The 21503-nt window shown below is 43.8% G+C and overlaps 1 protein-coding gene across 3 annotated transcripts in view; it reads right to left on the reverse strand.

The window, feature by feature from the left end:
- Nucleotides 1–21132, reverse strand: part of NDST2 (N-deacetylase and N-sulfotransferase 2) — a 625893-nt gene extending 604761 nt beyond the window's left edge. For all 3 annotated transcript variants that reach the window (XM_029608979.1, XM_029608977.1, XM_029608978.1), the window contains exon 1: nucleotides 20768–21132. The gene's annotated coding sequence lies outside the window, so the exon portion shown is untranslated. The remainder of the gene's footprint in view (nucleotides 1–20767) is intronic.
- Nucleotides 21133–21503: the final 371 nt, after the last annotated feature.

Genomic DNA, 21503 nt, shown 5'->3' on the forward strand with positions numbered 1-21503 from the left:
ATTTGGCTCTCCTCCCAATTTTCCTGCAGAGGTGATTCAGCAGGACCAGCTCCCTACCTCTTTCTAGTGCTTCTACGACAAACATCTTTTGAAGAGTGGCTTATTTCATGAAGATGCAGCCTAAAAGTAATCAATAACAGACTCCATTCTGTGAAGGTAATCAGCAACCTGCACCTAATTATTTGTCAAAAATAATAGTAGCAATCCCGCTACGACACGCCAGCCTATGCCAGTGCCCAAGCGGGAGGTCTGCATAAGGCTCATCATTCTCTGGACTCCTTAATGCTGCCAAGATTTCGGAGAGAAGTTGATTCTTTTGGCCAAGTACTGTCCTCCTGCTCCTTCAGGCTTGCAACTCAATTAGAACCGGCCTCTGCTGTGAGCCTTCATTCACAGCCTCCTTGGGTTTCTGCCCTGTCTTCGTCTAGCCAAGCCAACTCAACAGCAGTCTTTGGCCAGAAACCTAGAAAGGATGTTTCTAATTCTTTAAGAACTTCAAATGAATAACACCAAGCAGGAATCATAATTTTTCAAGAAAGCTACAGAGAAAAAGTTCCCAACACTCCTCACTTCTGCTATACAACCCCAACAAAGAAACCCCGTCAAGTCCACTTTAAGCTTCTAGGAAAGAATTGCACTGGATTCCACAGCGCACTCTGTATAAGTTGCTACTGGCACTACAATTACTTTTAAAATGTGATAAAAATGAAGACTATATAAATATGTTTTGGTGTAATCTGCTTCCAGCAAAATTATTTTTTGGGTGTATTGTAGAATAAACATGAAAAAATGAAACATGGCTTCATGAGACACAATGCTGTTACAGTACCATTGTGGCAATGGTTAAGAACCACTACTCTAGACTCCCCCTTTCACCAAGCTAGTTCAAAATAACAAATAAACTGGCCATGAGAACCATCTAATGAGAAACATTGTTCCAAAGAATGATAAGTCACCTGTTTCTCATTCCTTGGCTGACTCCTCAGTCAATGGAGATCTTATAATGTATCCATTTCACGGAAAGGCAGTTCCCTAGCCCAGGGGTCCCCAAACATTTCACTGCGAGGGGCACATAGAACATTTCAAATCATCGAAAGGGCCCAGGAAGGAAGACAGATCTCCCTTGGGATCTAAAATACTGAGGAAGCGGGGAGGTAGGGATCCCAGGGGTGGAAGTAGATAAGAGTGGCAATACTAATATTTCTATGCATATTTCTAGAAAGTTCACAACCCAACCCCTTCAACATCTGCCCTTCTCCTCTCATCTCCTTCTCTCTCCACTTCCCTTAGCATCTGTCCTTCTCTCCTCCTCTTCCCCACACAGCATCCCTCCTTCATTCTTCCTCCACAATCTGCCCATCTCTTCCTCTCCCCAACTGCATCTCTTTCCTTCTCCACCCTACCACATCATCTCCTTTTACTCTTCTGCAAACGTCTACCCTTCTTCTGCCCTCTCCCCCCAAATGGCACTTCCTCTTCACACTTCCTTTGTCATCTACTCTTCTGTGTTCCCCCCTCCCCACAGTATCTCCGCTTCATTCTTCCCCAAAAATCTACCCTTCTTTTTCTCCCTACTACAATCTCCCAAATATCTGTCCTCATCCTATGGTGATGGCTCCAGCATGGACCTCTCTTCTCATGCTAGCAGCAATGTCTAAGCCTTGATTCACACACTGCTGACAACACCCAGGTCTCTCTCCACACGCCATCACCATAGCCAGAACACCCACACTTCACTCCACATGCCGCTGCCTCCGCTAGAACATACAAATCTCACTCTACACACTGCCAATGATGCCTGGGAACCTCTTCTCATGCTCTGTATGTGGTGGTCCTCTCCGATGTACATGCCTTGGTTTCCCCCTCTGATGACATGCAGGTCCTGCCAGTCTCCTTCCAATGATGCTGTGTTCACAGATGTATTGCTCAGGCTGCAGTTGCTTTATTCAGCAGTAGCAAAAGACACTTTTTTAAAGTGACATTACACTGGAGATTCTTTTTCTTGAAGCTAGGCGGGCTAGAAAAATGGCCACAGAGGGCCAGATTCAGCTTGTGTGTCATAGTTTGGGCACCGCTGCTCTAGCCCATAGCCAGCCATTCACTGGTCACAAAAGAAAAACAGTTTTTAAAAAAACAGTGGTACTCAAAAAAGGGACCAAGAATTCAGGACAATAGTTCTCAACCCTTGGACACCCCAGACACAACCACCAGTCTGGTTTTCTTACTGTCCACAATGAAACGGATGACATTTGAATATATTGACCTGGTTTTTAGACCAAACGTTTATCCTCAATGATTATGGATGAGATACTATAACCCAGGCTAGCTGGAGGCCCCTCTCCCCCAAGGACCAGGCCAAGAACCACTATCCCATGCCAAATGCCCAACAGGGAGCCAATATGAACCATTAACAGTAAGGCAGACATGGCAAATTCCAGTCCTGAAATGCTTCAACTAGGTCTGGTGTTTAGGATATACAAAAGAATATTCATGAGATTCATCTGCTTAGGTGTGTTTAATTTACATAACTTGGTTATACTAATCAGAGTTTGCCATCACCAATTTAAGGCATGCCCACACGGAAAAGCACATTTTACCTTAAACTGTAATGTAAAACGTGGTAAATGGTTTCATTACCAGTACGACCGATTACCTTATTAACTTTCTCTTTCTGTCCCTGAGGATAAGCTCTGGGGCAGGGTCCCCAAACCTTTCAAGAGAAGATCAATACAGGATATTTCATACCACCGAGAGGGGCAGAAGGGAGAAGGTCTTCCTTGCTAATCCAGGGGGAGCTGAGAAGAGCTTGACAGGGGGACCATCTCAGACCCTTTGAAATGCTGGGGAAAGGGGGAAGGCTGGGGGTAGGGTTGTTGCAGAAAGGGTGTTTCCAGATTTCTGCCTAGGTAGCAACCTTGACCTCTTGCCTCTGTTGCCAGCATCTGCTCACCTGGGGAAGTAAGGGATAGGGAGGGAGGAGGGATGGCAGGATGGGATGCTTGTGTGCATGTGTATGTGGTGCACGCACTGTCACTCACAGCCCCCCCCCACCCCCACCCCCATGCACTCTTGCTTCCTCTACTTCCTGCCCCCTCCCCTCTTTCTCCTTATTCTCTCCATGCCCCTCCCCCACAGCTCCGAAGGGGTGGTGGCATGTTCGGGAGTTCCAGGAACGACCATCCTTAACCGACTGCCCCTGGCAGCAACACAGAACCCATGACTCAGTGCCATCGGTACCTTCCTACCCGTGCTCTGCACTGCCCTCTACAGCAGCCAAAAGTTCCTTGTGGCTGGGCTGCAGCCTCTCTCCCCCCCCTATCTACAGCCCAAGGGGATCCACCTGCATAAGTAGTACTAATGTCAGCAACGGATAAAGCAGCCCCCGTCAATGGCTGCCTTGCCACCAGCATGTCCCATTCACTCCGCTCTTGACATGCTGCCAACTGCACTTCTAACTTAAAGCACCTGAGCTTGCGGCAGCAGCAGACTGCACGTCCACCACCACTGCAGTCCAGCTCAAACTCCTTTTGCCATTGCTGCTGGGGGCTGGATGAAGTTTAGCCAAGAGCCACATTCGGCCCTTGGGCCATGGTTTGGAGAATCCCTGCTCTGGAGAAACAGGCGACGCTACAGGCACACACACAGGCCGATACAATATCGGCACGAGCTAAACAGATGCTCACGACTGAGCACCCGCTCCCCCTTAGCCCGCACCAATCCACCTCTCCCAGGTGCCCAATTTAATATTTAAATCTGGTGCTGGGGTAAAAAAAAGGAGGCGCTGGGGAAGTTGTGCGCCCCTAGCGCCTCCTTGGCAGCGACGCCCAGGAGAGGTGGCTGTCAGCCAGTTAGGAAATGGACGCTCGATAATGGGGGGGGGGGGGGGGTGAGTGAGAGTGAGTGAGCCACATGCATCACGTACATTTTTTTCAATTCTCCTATTTTGGCTCCTCCGACTTAATATCACAGCGATATTAAGACAGAGGAACCGAAAAAAGGAACAGAAAAGCAGTATTTTCTGCTTTTCTGTAATTTTTTTGGGCTCCTCAAGAATTAACAGGCGTTAATATTTGTGGGTTAAAATGTGCGCATTGGTCGCACATTTTAGGGGGTTTTTGCATCCAGGGGAAATAGGTAATAGCCTCATCAACAGGAATTTACATGTGATAAGTGCATAGCTAATAGCGCTCGACTGGACGCGCGTACCCCCGTTTTTCAACGGGGGTTATGGACGTGCGTGCAAAATGCACATCCAATCGTGTGTTGAGCCGTGCGCTGGAATTGCCTCAGCCTGATAGGGCAGTGGGGCACGAACTTCCGGAGACAAACAAAATAAATGCCAGCATGTGATTCTTGTCTACATCTTAATTTCTGTAACCTGCTTTAAGACCAAGCCTGGCAAAAAGCAGAATATCAAATGTTCGTAAATCAATAAAACAGCTAGCTTGCAACTACTGCTACAGTCTTGGACTCAGTCTGCAACTGTTTGTACAATCGCTGGCCACTTCTGTACAAATGTGAGAAGGCAAGCAAATCTGGCCACTATTTTTTTTTTTTTTTTTAAACTTAATGCCCTAAAGCATCAGGAGTTTAAACATTCTGGTATGCTTTGATCCCCAAGTAAAATATAGCACATGTGGTAAAAGAAGGCTAATAGGCCAAGCTGTAAACACTGGATTTAAGTGGTAGAAAAAAGGATTTTGAAATTCGAGGGCAAGCTATCTCTTCTGTTCCACTACAACTATGAAATGTTTACAGGCAAATACAAGATACGGATAAAACAGACTAAAGAGCTTGGCGCCCTTGGTTTTTCTCCCTGCTGGTTCACCTTTCTTCCACACCTCTTGCCATGAGACCAAGAACTAGGGACTTACAAAGAACCACTACCTCAAGCAGATGTCTTCTGAAATTAACTCTGACTGCTGCTGCCGCCCTCCCGCTCTGACGCCTTGTCCTGTGCAGGCTTTTCTCCCCAAGCAATCAGAACTTTGACCCAACCCATGACATCATCAGGTGCAGGGATGAAGCTGGAGGCGTCGCGCACCCTGTGGAGAGTGCACGAAGGAGCGCGAACAGAGGAGCTTGCTCATTTGTGTGCACCTTCACGTGTGCCGCTGGGCTCTCTCTTAGGCTGTATTTTGAGGGGGAAGAAATTTGGGAGGTTGGGTATGGGGTGGGGTGGGGTAGCAGGGGCTGTTTGGAGGTTTATGTATTTTTATTTTCTTATTGGAATATGTTGGGTACAGAGAGGTTGGGGAGGAATTGAAGGGATTTTAGCAGTTTCTGGGAAGGGTAGATAGTTGTCAAGGGTAGGTTTTAAGAAGGATCGATGTTTAAGAATGGCCAGTTGTGTATGGGACTCAAATTTGGGTAGGTTACAGTCGGAAGTTTTATTTAATTATTGTTTATTGAATGTAAGATCTGAGGGTCAAAAATCTATTTGCATGAATTTGTTCAACAACATAATTTGGATTTTTTGTTTCTATCTAAAACATGGTTGTCAGAAACAAATGAGTTATGTATTATCCAAATGTGTGCTTTATCATCCACTTTCTTTGAAGGCATCTGCTATAATAAAATTTCAGGAGCTGACAGTGGAAGTTAGTTCACAATTTCCTTCTTTGTTAATTGTCGGGGCACAAAACTTGAAGAAATTGCTGTGTTGTTGTAGTCTTATTCAGGTGATGGCTGCCCTAACCCATGAAGCCGGTCATGTTTTAGGCTCTGACTTTGTTTTTTTATCCAAACTATTTTATTTATACAGGTTGTGTTGGGAAGGTGTGGACTTAGTTCCTTATTCTGATCATAGAGCAATATTTTCTTCTTTTAATGGGAAGAGGAAGGTTGGAGGAATTAAAGGGGCACTGGGGACAGGGGAGAGTGGATGGGGCAGTTTTCAGTTCCTGCTTGGAAGAACATGTGTTAGATAGGGTAGAGGGAAGATCAATTAACCAACTGGAATAATACACTTACTGTAGTGTTCAAGAAGGTAGTGCCCAAGAAGTGGATTATAACAAATTTCCATCCTATTAAATGGTTTCATGAGGGTTTGCATAAGGAGCATAGTATAATTGGGGCTTGGAAAGAGGTGGAAGAGTAAGTTCTGTTGAATCATTTAGGGCTTGGAAGAAATCTGCTAACAATTATAGAAAGTTAAGAGTGTCCAAAAAAGGAGAATTTTTCAGGCTGTATATCATCACCTAATAATGTCACCAGGTAACATTTTTGGACTTCTGGGATGGAAGAAAAAGGAGTTGCCCACTGAATTGCCTTCATGTGTAGATTCTGCAGCTAATTTTCGGAAAGATATGTAGTTTACCAAACAAATTAGGTGATAAGCAATTTGAGTTAGAGGACCCTGATGGGAGAAATGGCTCGGGGGAGTTTAGAGGATTTTTTTGTAGTTTTAGTAATTTGAAGTTTTTATTGAAGGATATGCACCCATCAGGGAATTTGTTAGATCCATGTCCCCCAAGTTTGGCTAAGTCTTTGGGATGTAGTGATTTAGAATGGCTTTGTAGACAATCCCTCATTGCAAAATGGCTTTTTTTCATAGAAATCTAGAGCTTTCAGCGATTACTCCCTTATTGAAGAAACCTCTACTTGATTCGTCCTGTTGCAAGAATTATCAACCTATTGCCATTTAAGTTTAAGGTTTTGAGAAGGGAGCAGTTCTTACGTCTGAAATGCTTGGGGAAAAAAATGAGGGTGTAGCTCATTTTCAGCCAGGTTTTAGACCAGATCACAATACCAAGAGGGTGTTAATATCCCTTATGGATGATGTATTGAGACATTTAGATGGGAGAAACTCTGCCTTGTTGGTATTATTAGATGTTTCCTGTGCTTTTGATCTGGTAGATACTGGCATCTGGGATGACAGATGTCAACAAGTGGGTTTAGATGGTAAAGTGTTGAATTGGCTCCAGTCTTTAAGTGATCGCATTCAGTGGATTCAAATAGGTGAAAAGTATGCCTCAGAGGACTTGGCGACTATGGGAGTGCTGACTGGCTCATGTTTATCACTTTTACTTTTTAACATCTTCAAGCAGTCACTGGTGGATTTGTTTTAGGTACAGGATGTCAGAGGCTGTGTGTATGCTGATGATATCAAGTTCCTGATTCGATTGGACTGAAGTACTGAGGAGGTGGTTTGTTGGTTAAATGTTGTTTAGATAGAACATCCAACCAGTTAAAAGCTAGTCATATAGTGTTAAATACATTGAAAATGGAAGCTTTGGTTACTGGGAATGTATTTACTGAAGCTATGGTACTGCCAATTAAACAATCTTTGGCTGATTTTGGAATAACTATTGCTTCTAAAGTTACTCTTGGAATTACTCTGGATTGACTTTTTCATTGGATGCTTTTGTAGGACAAACCTGCAAGAACATAAGAACATGCCATACTGGGTCAGACCAAGGGTCCATCAAGCCCAGCATCCTGTTTCCAACAGTGGCCAATCCAGGCCATAAGAACCTGGCAAGTACCCAAACACTAAGAAGATCCCATGCTACTGATGCCAGTAATAGCAGAGGCTATTCCCTAAGACAGCGTGATTGACAGCAGTTAATGGACTTCTCCTCCAAGAACTTATCCAAATCTTTTTTAAACCCAGCTACATTAACTGCACTAACCACATCCTCTGGGAACAAATTCCAGAGATTAACTGTGCATTGAGTGATAAAGAATTTTCTCCGATTAGTTTTAAATGTGCTACTTGCTAACTTCATGGAGTGCCTCCTAGTCCTATTATCCAAAAGTGTAAATTACAGATTCACATCTATTCGTTCAAGACTATCATATCCATCCCCCCCCCCCTCAGGCAGAAGGCTTTTGGCAAGGAGCTCCTTCCTTTCTCCTCTCCTCTAAAAATCAGAAAGCAGCAGGGGGAGTCTCAGTGTTTGGGTGTCTTCAGAATTTGGTGCTCACACTACTTTCTTGTGTCTAAATGCAGCCCTGGAGGATTGTAGATCTTCTCTTAATGCAGAGATGCCATGTAGTCATCATCGGGGTTTTAAAACTCCTTGCACCAACTCCCACAGCTGGTGAGCAAAGCTGCATAGGGCCCAGAAGAGTAATTACAGACTCAATGGGGGCAAGGGCGGCAGCAAAAGCAGGGCCACCAGAAATGAGAAGGAATGGGCTGCCCGGGGAGGGGGGGGGGGCAGGGGAGCGCAAATGGGGGAAGAAAGGTAAAAGGACAGCAGCAGGAAGGGAGGTAGGGGAAGAGAGAGAGCTGCACGAGCAGAAAAGATGTTATTTTTGAGAGAGGCTGGGCATTTCTTCTCTGGCAAGCAAGTTCTGGAGGATTTTTAGAATTCCTGAGAATCATTACTAAAGCAATACAGCTCACCAACTACACCACCCTTAATTGCCTCTAGAAAAATAATTCTAATGAGATTAAATGAAGGCTGAAGAGGAGTAAAAAATGCAGTTGAAATAAAAGCATTCAGGCTTTAAAATGTTAAAATTCTGGTAGTACCTCCATGAACACACTCCACGCACAGCCTGGATAAGCATGCTGAACACGCACCATTCCTCTGCATCAGAATGATTTGGATGTAAATGGACTTTAGTCTATAATCTTTCCAAATATTTAAGCAAGATGCTTATGGAGAAAAAAAATATATATAGCTGCTTTCATTTTCTATAGCATATATATACACATGCTGATGAATACATCCTGAGAAAGGAACATGTTCTGTCTCAAAATACCCTTATGCTGCCCTGTGAGCACCTTATCACACCAAACACAGACATGCAATTTTTTTCCACCAACTGGGCAGGATAGAGAGTTTTCCAGTTTGTGATTAGAACCAAATCTTCTCCACACTTGTAGACCTTCCATGGTCAACTAAAAAACAGAGGGTTCTAGGTATTAGAATCAAAATAATTTTTTGCAAAACCATAAAGTTGAATTGTAAAAGCCCAACCCGCATATCACTTAGGGAATGCGAGCACAAAGCGGGCTTGCACATGCCCACCCTATTTTCAAAACTCAGAGATGCGAACACATCCCGGGCTGCTGCACATCTCACCGAGTTTCAAAAGTGGTGGGGCGTGGGCATGGTCTAGGTGGGGCATGGGCATTACCGAGATGTGCATGTACCTACCTACTCACCTGGGAGCGCATCTAGGTTCCCTGCCACTTTCATTTACTCCTGCTATGGAAGTGGTGCAAGTCAGGAAAAAAACATCTGCTGTTTCAGAGGGATTTAAAGGGTCTAGGATAACTGGAGGAAGTGTAGGCTATTAAACCAGGGAGTGGGGGGGAGGTAAGTTTGGAGGAGCTAATTCATAACTGGGCAAATTGGTGGACCAATTCGTGAAACTGGCAATGGCGTGGACACGCACCCATTTAAAACTGGGCGCACATTGTTGCACACCTACAGTATTTTCTAACACGTGCACAAGTTACAAAATTGCTGCATTCCTGGGTGCATAGGAATGCACAAGCCAGTGGGCGCCCACGCGCCAGTTTGAAAATAACCGTCAAAATAATTTTTGCTAAACCAAAATGTATAAATTATTTCAAAGTGAATGCCATCTCAGATATTCCAATGAAAAACTAGAATATTGGGTGGGGGGGGGGGGGGGGAAGGAACTAGCTTTGAAAAAAAAAAATAATAAATTGTGGACGTCCAATACACATACAAGATACATGGTCCAGGCCATGTATCTTGTGCGTGTCTATGCCGATAGCAGGAAAAAACAGACGCTCGTAGATTGAGCGTCCGTTTTCCCAACCCGCTTTATTGCCACCTCTCCTGTGCACCCGATGCCAAGGAGACGCTAGGGATGCACATTTGTCTCTAGCGCCTCCTTTTTAGCGTGACACCTCATTTAAATATTTGATCGCGCACCCAGAAGAAATGGCTGAGCGCGCTTCAGGAAGGCGGGCACTCAACATCGAGTGCCAGTTTTCTACGCACATTTATTGGATCAGCCTATTTATGCGAAATGACTCTTGCTCCTTAGAACAGGATGCCGCTGATGCCTTAAAGACATCTTGCTCTCTGACCTGGCCCACAGTTTCGCTATAAGCAGCTTTCTCAAGGAAGAAGTAAAGAAAATCATCTTCCATTTCCCTCTGTCAGCAATTTTGAGTATGTGACAGCAAACTCTTTTTCCATTTTATTCACTCCTCACCAAGTCTCTCTTTTCTCAGTCTTTGAGAACAAACCATGCAGAGTGAAAAATTAATTTAATTTTGTTTGTTTATTCCATCTTTCATAGCTGGTCAGCCACTTCAAAGTGCATTACAATAGGATTAGATTAGAATTAAGTCATAGGGTTGATGTATTACCAAAACATACCAGTTGAGACAGTACAATAACATTACAGATAAGTCATGAGGTAGAAGTATTTCAGTTATAGTTCAGTTAAAGGTTGAGGTAATATACTGTATATGAAGTCCCTTGCTTAGCTGGTTGATCTGTTAGGGGCTGGTCTGTTAGGATTGTGCTTTTATTGACCAAAAAGCCATGTTTTCAGTTGGCGACGGAAGATCATGCAATCATTGGTGACTTGAAGGGTGGAAGGGAAAGAGTTACACAGATTGCCTAAACTTTTCAAAGGAGTGGCACCCAACATGAAGAGCTGAAGAATGAATGGTCTTGGAACAACTATGTAAATTAATCAGTACACAAATGAAAACTTTGGCTTCACATATTCAAAATTGCTGCCATTGGGAAATAGATGATTGTTTCTTGAAAAACCCAATACAGCAAAACCATGGGCCAGGTCACTGAGCAAGACATCTTTAAGGTATTCGCAGTGTCGACTATTCTAAGGAGTACAAGTCATTTCTCATAATCTGTTTGAATAATTATACATATGTCGGTACCACGATAAATGGTATTGGGGCAAGCACATGGAAAACAAATCAGGGAGCATAACTTTTAAACAACCGTGCATGGCAGCATTTGTGCATGTATGTGACCACGGGCATATTTGCTACAGTATTATGATGCATTTTATAAAATAAACGTACATCTACATTGCAACAAACGTGCGTACATAGGCTTACACACGAATATATGCAATGCATTGAAACCACTTCTAGGAATGGATTGAACGTGCATACTTTACCCTCCTGTTTTAAATATATTCGTGTATACATTACGTATAAGAGTAAATTAGGATTTATTAGCGGAAGTTCCAACTTACATGCGCAAATCGGACAATTTTAAAATTGGCCAGTTTACTAGTTTAGCCAGTCTTTGTCCAGGTCATCGAGACCCCCCCTAGTTCTTCAGCTTGATCTCCTCCCAGTCCACTCAGACTTCCTACCCTGACAGTACTACACAAACGCGTCTACTATCACTTACTCCAGATAATTCTTAGATGTAAAAAATATGCAAGTTGTCTTTTAAAATAGCAACTTATGCACGTAACTGTTAGTCTCTTCTCAGTATGCCCCTTTTTAACACACATAAATATGCACGTGAAAAGGAACATATGCATGTATTTTTTACTTTTAGAAAATACGGACTACGCAAGTAGATGCTACTTTTACATGTATATATACTTTTTTTTTTTTTTATGTGCGCAAAATTTCAAAATTCACCTTTTAATTTCCTAATGGTAAATCTGGCAACTATTTCAAAAGAAATAAAGAGAAATTTACTGTTGAATAAGAATGCCATTTCTTTTCGTAAAATTTCAGTTCCATATATTTGAAGTAAATAATTTATGGATATTTGAAGGAAATTTAAAAAATAAATGTAAATTATAGGAAAATATTTTAAGTGGTTTTATTTTGGCTTAGCAATAATTGGGCAAATCGACAGTTATCAATGATTGCTTTTTCATTAGAGAGCTAGTCTTTTTATTTTCACTTAAATATGTTAACTGTTCATTTCAACATCTGAGATGTCACTCATTTTGAAATAATTTATAAATTATGATATTGCAAAAAATGTTTTGCTTATAATTCCTAGAACCCTCTATTTTTTTTTATTTTTTTTTTTATTTGTGATGATCAATGGTGCATTGTTTAACTTAGGGTGACATGATTACCTGACTATCCACAATGCTCAAAAAGAAAAAGTACAAAAAAAAGGGAAAAAAATGCAAGATGGTAAAAATTCCCAGGTCAGACAGCATGTGGCAAGTTATAGCAGCAATACTAGCTAAAATTATTTATTAAATACACCGACTACTGGAATCTCCCACTTTGTTAAGAAGATGCAGTTGACCTATGAAAGTGAGGGATTCCAATAGTCGAAGTATCATCAATCACAGGAAGCACCTGTGGTTTGTTATAAAGCATGTAGGATACCACAGGGATAGGAAACAGACATCTGTGATGCAAAAAGAAGAAATGTACTGGGACATTTTTATTGGATAAAAAGAGTGTGCAATGACAAATTGATTGAATGATTTTGCATACCCATGATGTCAATGGTGGTGTCAGGTATGATTTATGATGCTCTGAAAATCTGATAATATAAGGAATTAAAAAAAAAAAAAAAAATCAGAAAATTAAAAAAATACATGAATTGTAGAAAGAAAGGAATAAGAAGGAATTAGAAAACTTAAGTATTCAAGGTCATTCAAGGTTTTAGGTGATAGCATGATTTAAAGTATTTTAAATCTTCTTTTTCCTTTTTATCTTTTAACAATCTGAATTGCCTATTTCATTTAAAATCTCATTTTAATTAATTCAACAGTAGTAACAAGCAAAATCAGTGGGGATTCCAGTTATCCAATGCTCTTTCTTTCCTGGGGCGACATGCTTGAATATTTTGTAAAGCTCCCACTACTACACTTCCCTTATTTTGTATTTAGGAAGGGGGGGGGGCCCTAATTAGAGAATCAGTCAACACATGCTGGTGCTACCCTGAGTCATCCAAAATAAGAAAACAGGATAAGAAACAGAAAAATAACTAAGTAGGAGAATGTTTTCTAGGAGGGGCTAAAGTCATAACAAAATGTTCTCACGTATCCTAAACAAAATATTTAAGCATAAAAAAAGACCCGAAATCTCCAAATAAGACCAACAAAGGAGAGCGCTGAAAGAGGAAGGTTATCCTGAACTGAATTCCTACTGCCTCGCGCTCATTGGCTAAGCAATGTTAAACTAAACCCTTGGCCTCTCATGAAAATGTGCAAAGTGTGTAAACCACCGGTGAATGCAATGAGCACTGCATGCAGCAAGCTAAAGTCAGAGGGGGAAAAATGCTATGTGCCTTTTAATAATAATGCAAAGCTTCCCTCTACAGACACTGGACTTTATAGTCTGTGCTCCCAGGCTTCCCCTAATTCTGGGAGGAGAAAACGCATAATTAGTTTGTTGCCATAAAATGTGCAATTGGCCTGCACAATCCACAAACTTGAAGCAACCCCACCTCCTAATCCAATCATCTGAAGAAACGCCTTCAACCTCCACCTTTTTCTCTGCTTCCTGCTCCAGCCCCTCCTCTGGCAAGCAAGTTTTCCTATGTATTATAACAGTGACCTACAAATTCCCATCATTCATACACACTCAATTCAACATACCCACCTTAAAATCACATAAATACAACCCAAACAAAAATTCAATACCAATTCACAGACCCCTAAAAATGTTGGCCAGCAACTTAGCATGAATTTTCAAAGAGGTTTCGTGTGTAAGAATAACGCTTCGGCACATATGTGCTATTTTAGAGCCCTCGAGAGTATGCCTGTATTTTTGGTTGTGTGTTTATTTATTTTTTTACTGGGGAAAAAAGGGGCACGCTAGATGTGTGCTGGGGCAGAGTTCAGAAGTATGCGAGGTAGTTGCTATTTTGTATGAGAAATAGGCATACACATTACCAAACTTATTTGTACCTTTTTACCTTCCCTAATTGACTTGTGCAAACGAAATCAGCCTTGTCTGTTGTCTGCTGTCTTTTGGGTAGGAGATAGGGGAGAAGCAATGGAGGAAGTGCTAGAGGGTCTAGGTGAACTGGAGAAGGACTGGATAAACTGGTCAGTCCAAGTACGTGCACAAGTATTTTCAAAACAATACGGGCCAGATTTTAGTAGCTACGCGTGGACATAGATTTGTGCGTGCAACCCGGCGCGCACAAATCTACGCCGGATTTTATAACATGCGCGCGCAGCTGTGTGCATGTTATAAAATCCTTGGTCGGCGCGCGCGCAAGGGGGTGCGCACGCCGAACCCTAGGGGAGCCCCGATGGCTTTCCCTGTTTCCTCCGAGGCCGCTCCGAAATCGAAGCGGCCACAGAGGGAACTTTCCTTCGGCCCCCCCCACCTTCCCCTCCCTTCCCCTATCTAACCCGGCCCCCCAGCCCTACCTAAATCCCCCCCCCCCCCCCACCAGGCAGGCGTAGGTTGCGCACCGGCAGATAGCTGGCCCGCGATCCCGGGCACAGCGGTAAATGGCCGCTGTGCCTGGAGGCTCCAGCCACGCCCCTGCCCTGCCCCCGGACTGCCCACACCCCGCCCCTTTTTTCAAGCCCCGGGACATACGTGCATCGCCGGGCCTATGCAAAATAGGCTCGGCACCCGCAGGAGCAGGTTTTCACGGTTACGCGCGTAACCCTTTTAAAATCAGCCCCTATATGCACCTGCTTTATAAAATACCCAACTCCGCCTTTAACTCTAGGTGTTATTTGCACAATGCTGCAATTATTTTGCACGTAAAATATACACGCACATGTTTACAAAATGGATAGTTAAAAGTGTGCATTTTATTGCATTGGAAATATGTGCGCGTACTGAAACATATGCTCCTATTTTCAGAGCAGAAATACAAGGTATTGTTCAAACTGCGCAGCTCCCGCCACACGGTTTATAAAATACCAGCATTATTCTCTGTGCGCCCACTTGTGCTGGCGAATGCTGTACCACAGATGGGTTTGAAAGTTGGGCTCCTTAAGTTTTCCAAAATGTTTTCTACCTCCGATTATTATTGCAAAGAACAGCTTCAGATTATATGTTCTCTGTACTAATTTTGTCATCAGGGTATCAACGAACATAAGAATGTCCCAGTTACAGGAAACAGTTCAGAGCCAGACAAACTGTTTACATTCACTGAAGGTCTGGCCTTCACATTTAGCTTTTCTGTTGGATTCTCTCTCTCTGCTCCTTCCCAGCTCCCCTCACTCCCTCAGGGTTATTATGTGCACAGGCTACCATACCAGATGCATAGTTCTGGTTACTATTTAACATGGAAAGCTGCAGTGCACACTGCTAGCAAACACGGTGGGTCCTGCAGAGAAAAGAAATCTTTCTAGGCAACAAAACTTTTTACGGGGCCAATATAAGAAATCGAAAGGTGTTGTAGTACATGAGATGGCCTTCGTAGAGAGACAGTTCAAGTTATAACCGGTGTTCACGGTCCCCTGACACAGACCGTGTTTCGTAAACTTTTTCGGGAGAGACCAAGTCTCAGAGAACAGCAGAACGAGGTCTCCATGAACAGCTTATAAAGATTGTTTGCCTGAATTCTTTGCCAAGTCATTACTGCTATTTCCATTATACTGGCGATGTGTTTTTCCACCTCCTTTGCTACGCCGTAGTACATGAGATCACACAGCTCTTAACAGGAGGCATTTGAAGAGGCGACGTGACTCGGGGGCTCATGTACTGTATCTTTTCATTTCTTATGCTGACCCAATAAACAGGTATCACTACCTACATAGAAAGCTATAATTCTCTGGCGTGCGCACACATTAGCCACCAGTCGAGCAAGCTCTGGCTACCCACAGCAGGAAATAATTCAGCCTATGTGAAGGATGGTTCCTGGGGACACGAAGGAATCTTCCCTGCTTAAATCATAGCTCAACATTCTCTTCTTTTAAAGATATGACGTGGTGTCAAAGAGCTAAGTCTAAACTGATACTCCAAGAGGAAGGAAAGAAAAGGGGGACAGCCCTCTGGCTCAGGCCAAAAGCACCCGTGTATGGCACTGCGGGAAAGCCGCGTTGGACTTGGTCGCACCGCAGAAGTGGTGCGCTCAGGCCCAGGGAGGAAAGGGCCTGAGCTCCAAGCTATACAAAGATTAAATATAAATCACAGAGACAGCGAAGCCACAGTCTTCTTACGACCATCCACCAAAAATCCTCTCTCTCTTTCCACTAACGAGCACATTTCGACACTCGTGATTTGGCCTCAGCAAGATCCCTGCGCTGTGCAGGGGTCATCCTTCAGCAATGGGCAGACCAAACAGAATCCGCCTCTCGCCACAGGTCTCCTGGCTGGTAAGAGTATCCCTAATTTTGCCAAGTCAGCTCTGACCTGCCAATGTTGGTACGGAGGCCCCGAGAGTCTTTATTTTGGACTGCTAACATCATCCCACCAAATAAACAGATCTCACTGCCAGCATATGTAAGGAATCCTAGGTTGCACTGCCCCCCCCTACTATGGCACACTCCTCAGGATGCACAAAAGCTGGGCTTCAAGTTACAGCATGTAGCAGCAGCATACCTTGACGGAGATTAGAAGCAGATCCTGCCAAGTCTAACTACAGCGAAGTCAGCTCACTTCACTCACCGAGGGGAACGGAAAAGTACCAAAGCCAGCTTCGGCTCAAGACATGGCAGGTCCAGAGAGCAAGGAGGACAGTGGAGGGGAAGCAAACAGAAAAAAAAAAAAAAAAAAGGATTGTGCTTAAAGACAGACTACTCCTCTGATAAGCTTAAATGTATTAAGTTAGTCCAATAAAAAAGGTATCACCTTTTTCTTTTGGGGGGTGGGTGGGATGGTGGGAGATGTTTTTATTTGTTAACCTGATAAGCTCAGGCTGCACAGAGAAGGGCACTCACCAGGCGCTGGTGCTACAAGCACCAATTGCCTGTTCCTCTTATTGGCCATCGGTAAAAATATCTACAAAAAGAGAAATTCCCAATATTCAACAGCAGCCCTCAACCGCTCCAAATGAGAGTTAAGCTGAATTACTCGTCCTTACTGGCAGTAATGCCTTTTTCTTTCTGTCTTGATCAGTGTAGGAGTTCACTCTGCAGCAAGCTGAGAAAAGACACTCCTGACTGTGCTGCCAACCAATGAGACTAATAGTGCAATCTCTTCAAGGGCTGTTTGCACCTGCAGAGATGCCACCATTAGTCAAGTTTCATTTACTGGCGGGGAGAGGAACCTGCTGCATCCCAGTTAAATCTCTGCATTCCCAAGGCTTTCACAAATTCCCCACACACACTCACCCACCCAAGCATGTCAATGCCATTGCAAAGTGCCCAGCAGACCAGTAAGCAATGGCTGCATTTCATGCCCTAGCCTGCTACTCGGAGAGACCAGGGTTCAACAGGAGTAGAGGGGAGGAGACCACGGAATAACAGCCAGCAGCTGCCTTGACTGCTTGATGCCCTGCAGTGATTGCTTTACAACTGGGGGAAAAAAACACTTTCAAGCACTGAATGAGACTAATTAAAAAGAGATTTGCTACAAGTACCGAGGAATTTTTTTTTAACTGAGCTCTACTTACTTATATACATCCCTTTCTTATAAAAAAAAAAAAAAAAAAGAAACAAATCTGTGTAAACAATTCTGGTGATTAAAACCAAATGTATTCTTTCATCCTCTGCCCTATAGTGCCCCAAATGGCATTTCTCCTTCCCCATCAAAAGTGAACCCTCTCCAAAATGCCAATGTTCATTCATGAAAACTGATAAGCTATTCTAGAAAAGGCACTGGAATCTTTAATTGGATTAACATAAGAATAATGAAAAGATGTTGTGAGGCGTGATCTGTCTTCAGGGGTTCTAATGTTCATGTCTTACAATATCTTTTCATTATTCTTGGGCTGCTGCAATGAAAAGCATCGCTACCTACGAGTCCGGGTTTTCTGTAGGACCCCCCCGACAGCTGATACAGCTCTGCAACGACACCCAACACATCACGGCAGTGCAAGTGGAGGGGAGAGGGAGTATTTCATAGGGACACATGTGAAACAGTTTTGCAGTCCCCAAAATGACTCTTCATTGGTTCATCTTGAATCCGATACACTAATTAAAAAATAAAACTTTTGTGGTTGTCTATAAAACATTCTCAGTTACTGTACTACTTAGGAAGCATCTAAATTGTCTTATCACTCAATAATATAAAATCAAAGGCTCGGTATCAATTGTATTTCTTCATGCCCAGCTTGTCATGGGATCTCAGGAGACAGGCTTGAAGGAGTTAATGGGTAAAGTGTCCACAGATGTCCCATGATTGGGTTCCTGTTACGTGACCTCTTTCTTGGCGCTCGGTAATTCCATCAAGCCTGTCTTAGGAGGAAGCTGAAAATGTCTGCCTACTCACAATAACTTCCTCCCCTTTTCCTTCAACTGCAACATGAATCAATAAGGGACACAGATGAAAAATCTCTCAAGTGTCACAGCTTGGTTTTGACAATTGCACATCACCACTTTAAAAGATCCTTGAACCAAAGGGTGCACTTTCAACAATACTGCAATTTGATGGTCTGTTAAAAAAAATGTTTTTTTTAAAAAGCAGCAAAAGTCACAGAGTGATATGACACTTTGTAGATTCTTCCCATAAGTTTCCAAATACTTTATGATTACAACGTTTTTTACCCATTCTCTATGCAAACACTAACTTTTCTTAGCAGTAGAAAAATGTACACGAAAAATTATTTCTAAATTCAAGCAAACCAGTGATAGTTGAAGCAGATTAAAAAAAAAAAAAAAGCCTTCATTCTAAGCAAAGATCTACGCTGAGTAAAGTGAATTCCCAGCAGAAGTAAAAAAATCTATTCTACAGCAGGAGGGTACCTGGATAAGTGCCCTGTCCATACACAAAAATTAACTCCCCCACAAGCCTTGCTTCGCTCTTGTCACTAGGACGGCAGAATATGAAGAGTTTTCAAAGCTGGACCATTCCAGTTTCCAGGAGGACGCTGTTTAAGAATGAGCATCCTTATAAAACAGTGCCAGTGTTATCCCTGTGAGGATGCCACTTTGTTTCTCTTACTGAGGCCCTCGAGAAGGCGCCTCTGCCATCCAGTTCTCTTTTGGTAACAGTCATTCCCCTTTCCTCATAAACAATTCCTTTGTATAGTTCCCTTTCTCCAAGAAGCACTGCTCCTCCACACTTCACTTTCTCTGTATCTTCTCATTTAGACCAGTGTAAACAATCATGACAGATAAATAAGCAAACAGTTCTAAGCTTGTAGGCAGCAATGAAAACTATTTACCCACCCCCATACCTATAACCCCCCACAGCGTGACTGAAAAAAAATAGAGAAAATCAAAAACTAATGCTCTTGTATGATCATATCAATCCAATACCTTTTTTTGGGTTTCGATCTGATTATATAGTAATGAAAAACAGAAATAAAACCTGAGGGGGGGGGGGGGCAGGGGAGAACCAGAATCATAATAAAGCAAAAAAAAAAAAAAATCAGCACTGGTATAAAGCATGTTCAGATTTGTGCCCGGTTGTTTCTCCTTCTCTGCATCCAAAACCTCTGTCAAAGCATAAAGTAAACTGTATCTACAGATAACAACAAATCTACAGATACCAACTGAAAACATGTTACTTGCAAAGCGAATATTCTACTACAAAAATCTTCACTGCTACACTAATCACCATAACCTTCTTTCCCTTACAATTCTGAAAGCACTTAAAGCACCCCTTCTCTCTTAAGTGCTAGATTTGCAGTTTCCATAGCAAGAAAAAAAAAAAACCAAATTATGGATCACTGCTAGGATACTTAAAGCTGCAGTCTTGCAAAACGTAGTTAGTAGTTAAAACGAGCATCATTAAAATCTATTTTCATTTTAATTTTTAAGATCGGATTTAAAGATTTGTGAAAGGTCTCCCACTTAGAACCTTATGAGGCATGGGATAAAGCAGCCCACTATGGTGCTGTTCCTTATCCGAGGTCCTTGCATGCTTCAAATTGATCCGTCCACAGCATGAACACAGCACAGAGCTTGTCAGTGCTTTAAGAGTCCCAAGAAAGGAGACTCTTAAAGCACGGGATGTGGAGGTAATGATAATTATAATTATGTGAAATGACTGCAAACATATGAGAAATAAAATACAGGTGGGCAAAACAAGATCAAAAGTGGAGAACACCAGACACAGGTGGTAAACGTGATGCTCTGCAGACTTCTGTAAGCTTAGGACCCGTGTTGGGGTAGACCTCATCAGCAATGAATGAGGGGGTGTGGAAGAGGGGGAATTAAAGAATGGGGAGCACAAAAGCAGCAAATAATAAGCATCAAGAACAACAAAATAAGGAAGAATTAGAAACTGAAGGCTGTAAAAGTAGGAATGCAGCAATAGACAACAGAAATAAAAGTAGACCAAGAGGTGGATAAAGTGAGGACACGTTGGGCAAGATCGAAAATAAAAATGTAAACAAAGTAAAAGGATATTAATAAACAAGAGGGAATGACAGGAAATGATGCAGAAATAAGCAGGCTCTAAAAGTCCCACTTAAAAACAAACAAATCCTCTGTTTTCTGCCACCAGGCAAATAACGAAATTGCCACTGTGGAGTGATTGGGACAGCCGAAGGCTGCTGGCTGGTAAATGCACAGAAATACAGCGCAGCCCCTTACTGGCAGCCCAGCCGCCTCTACTCCTCCTGCTCCAAGGTGCTCCAGAGCCACCGCGAGCAAGGCGCAAACAGGTCCGAGCCCCTCTCCGGCGGCGGCACTGCCGTGGAAGGAGGAGGTCTCGGGACGTGGATCTCGGGCAGCCGAACCGCGCAAAGCAAAAGCCGGGAACTGGTGCCCTGCTTGGGGGGGGGGGGGGTCACCGCTCCGCTGGCGCTTCCCCTCTCCTCCCGCCGCGCAGCCTGCTTACCTCCTCCTCCTCCTGCGTGCACCGCGACCCCGCTCTCAGCTCCGTGGGGGGGGAGGGTCAGGCCGGGGCTCCTGCGCGGCGCTCGCGCCGCCACTCCGCCATCTTCCAGGCCAGCCGGCACGCCGTGTGTGTGTGTGTGTGTGAGAGAGAGGGAGCGCGCGCGGCCGTGCAGCGCCGGGGAGGCGGGGGTGGATCGTGAGCGGGGAGGCGGAGCCGGGCCCCCCTCATTGACCGAGGGCGAGTGCCGCCTCCCGGCGGGAGCTGCGACGCTGGAGGCGGGGCAGGCTGGGGGATCCCAGGCCGGGGATGCAGGGATCGGTCCGGGCCTCGCAGGGACAGCCAGCCCGGTTACACCGCTCCCCACCCCCACAGCGGCACTGGTGCTTTCCCGGCTGAGCAGTGCAGGGGCAGGTTCAGACCATAGAAGGGGGGGGTGCGCCCACAATGCGTGTTTGTTACACCGGGGAAGAGCCGCGCCGGGATAGCACCCGAAGATGAGCAGCGACCCATCGAGGCGGCCAACTCGTCCCCCTTCCCGATTATTTTGTGTGGTGGGGCTTTCTTGTTAAACAAGCTTTTTTTAATTTTTCTTCAACTCGTGGGCGATATTTTGTCTTGGTCACAAATATAAATAAATATATACTGCCACATCTCGCGGTATCCGGATATCAGAAAGTGAACAAGCGTCTACCACCACCGTACGGTGAGCAGGTTTTGGGCAGGCGGACCTGGGACA

Source organism: Rhinatrema bivittatum, chromosome 7 (genome assembly GCF_901001135.1).
Source record: "Rhinatrema bivittatum chromosome 7, aRhiBiv1.1, whole genome shotgun sequence".
Taxonomy (NCBI): Eukaryota; Metazoa; Chordata; class Amphibia; order Gymnophiona; family Rhinatrematidae; genus Rhinatrema; species Rhinatrema bivittatum.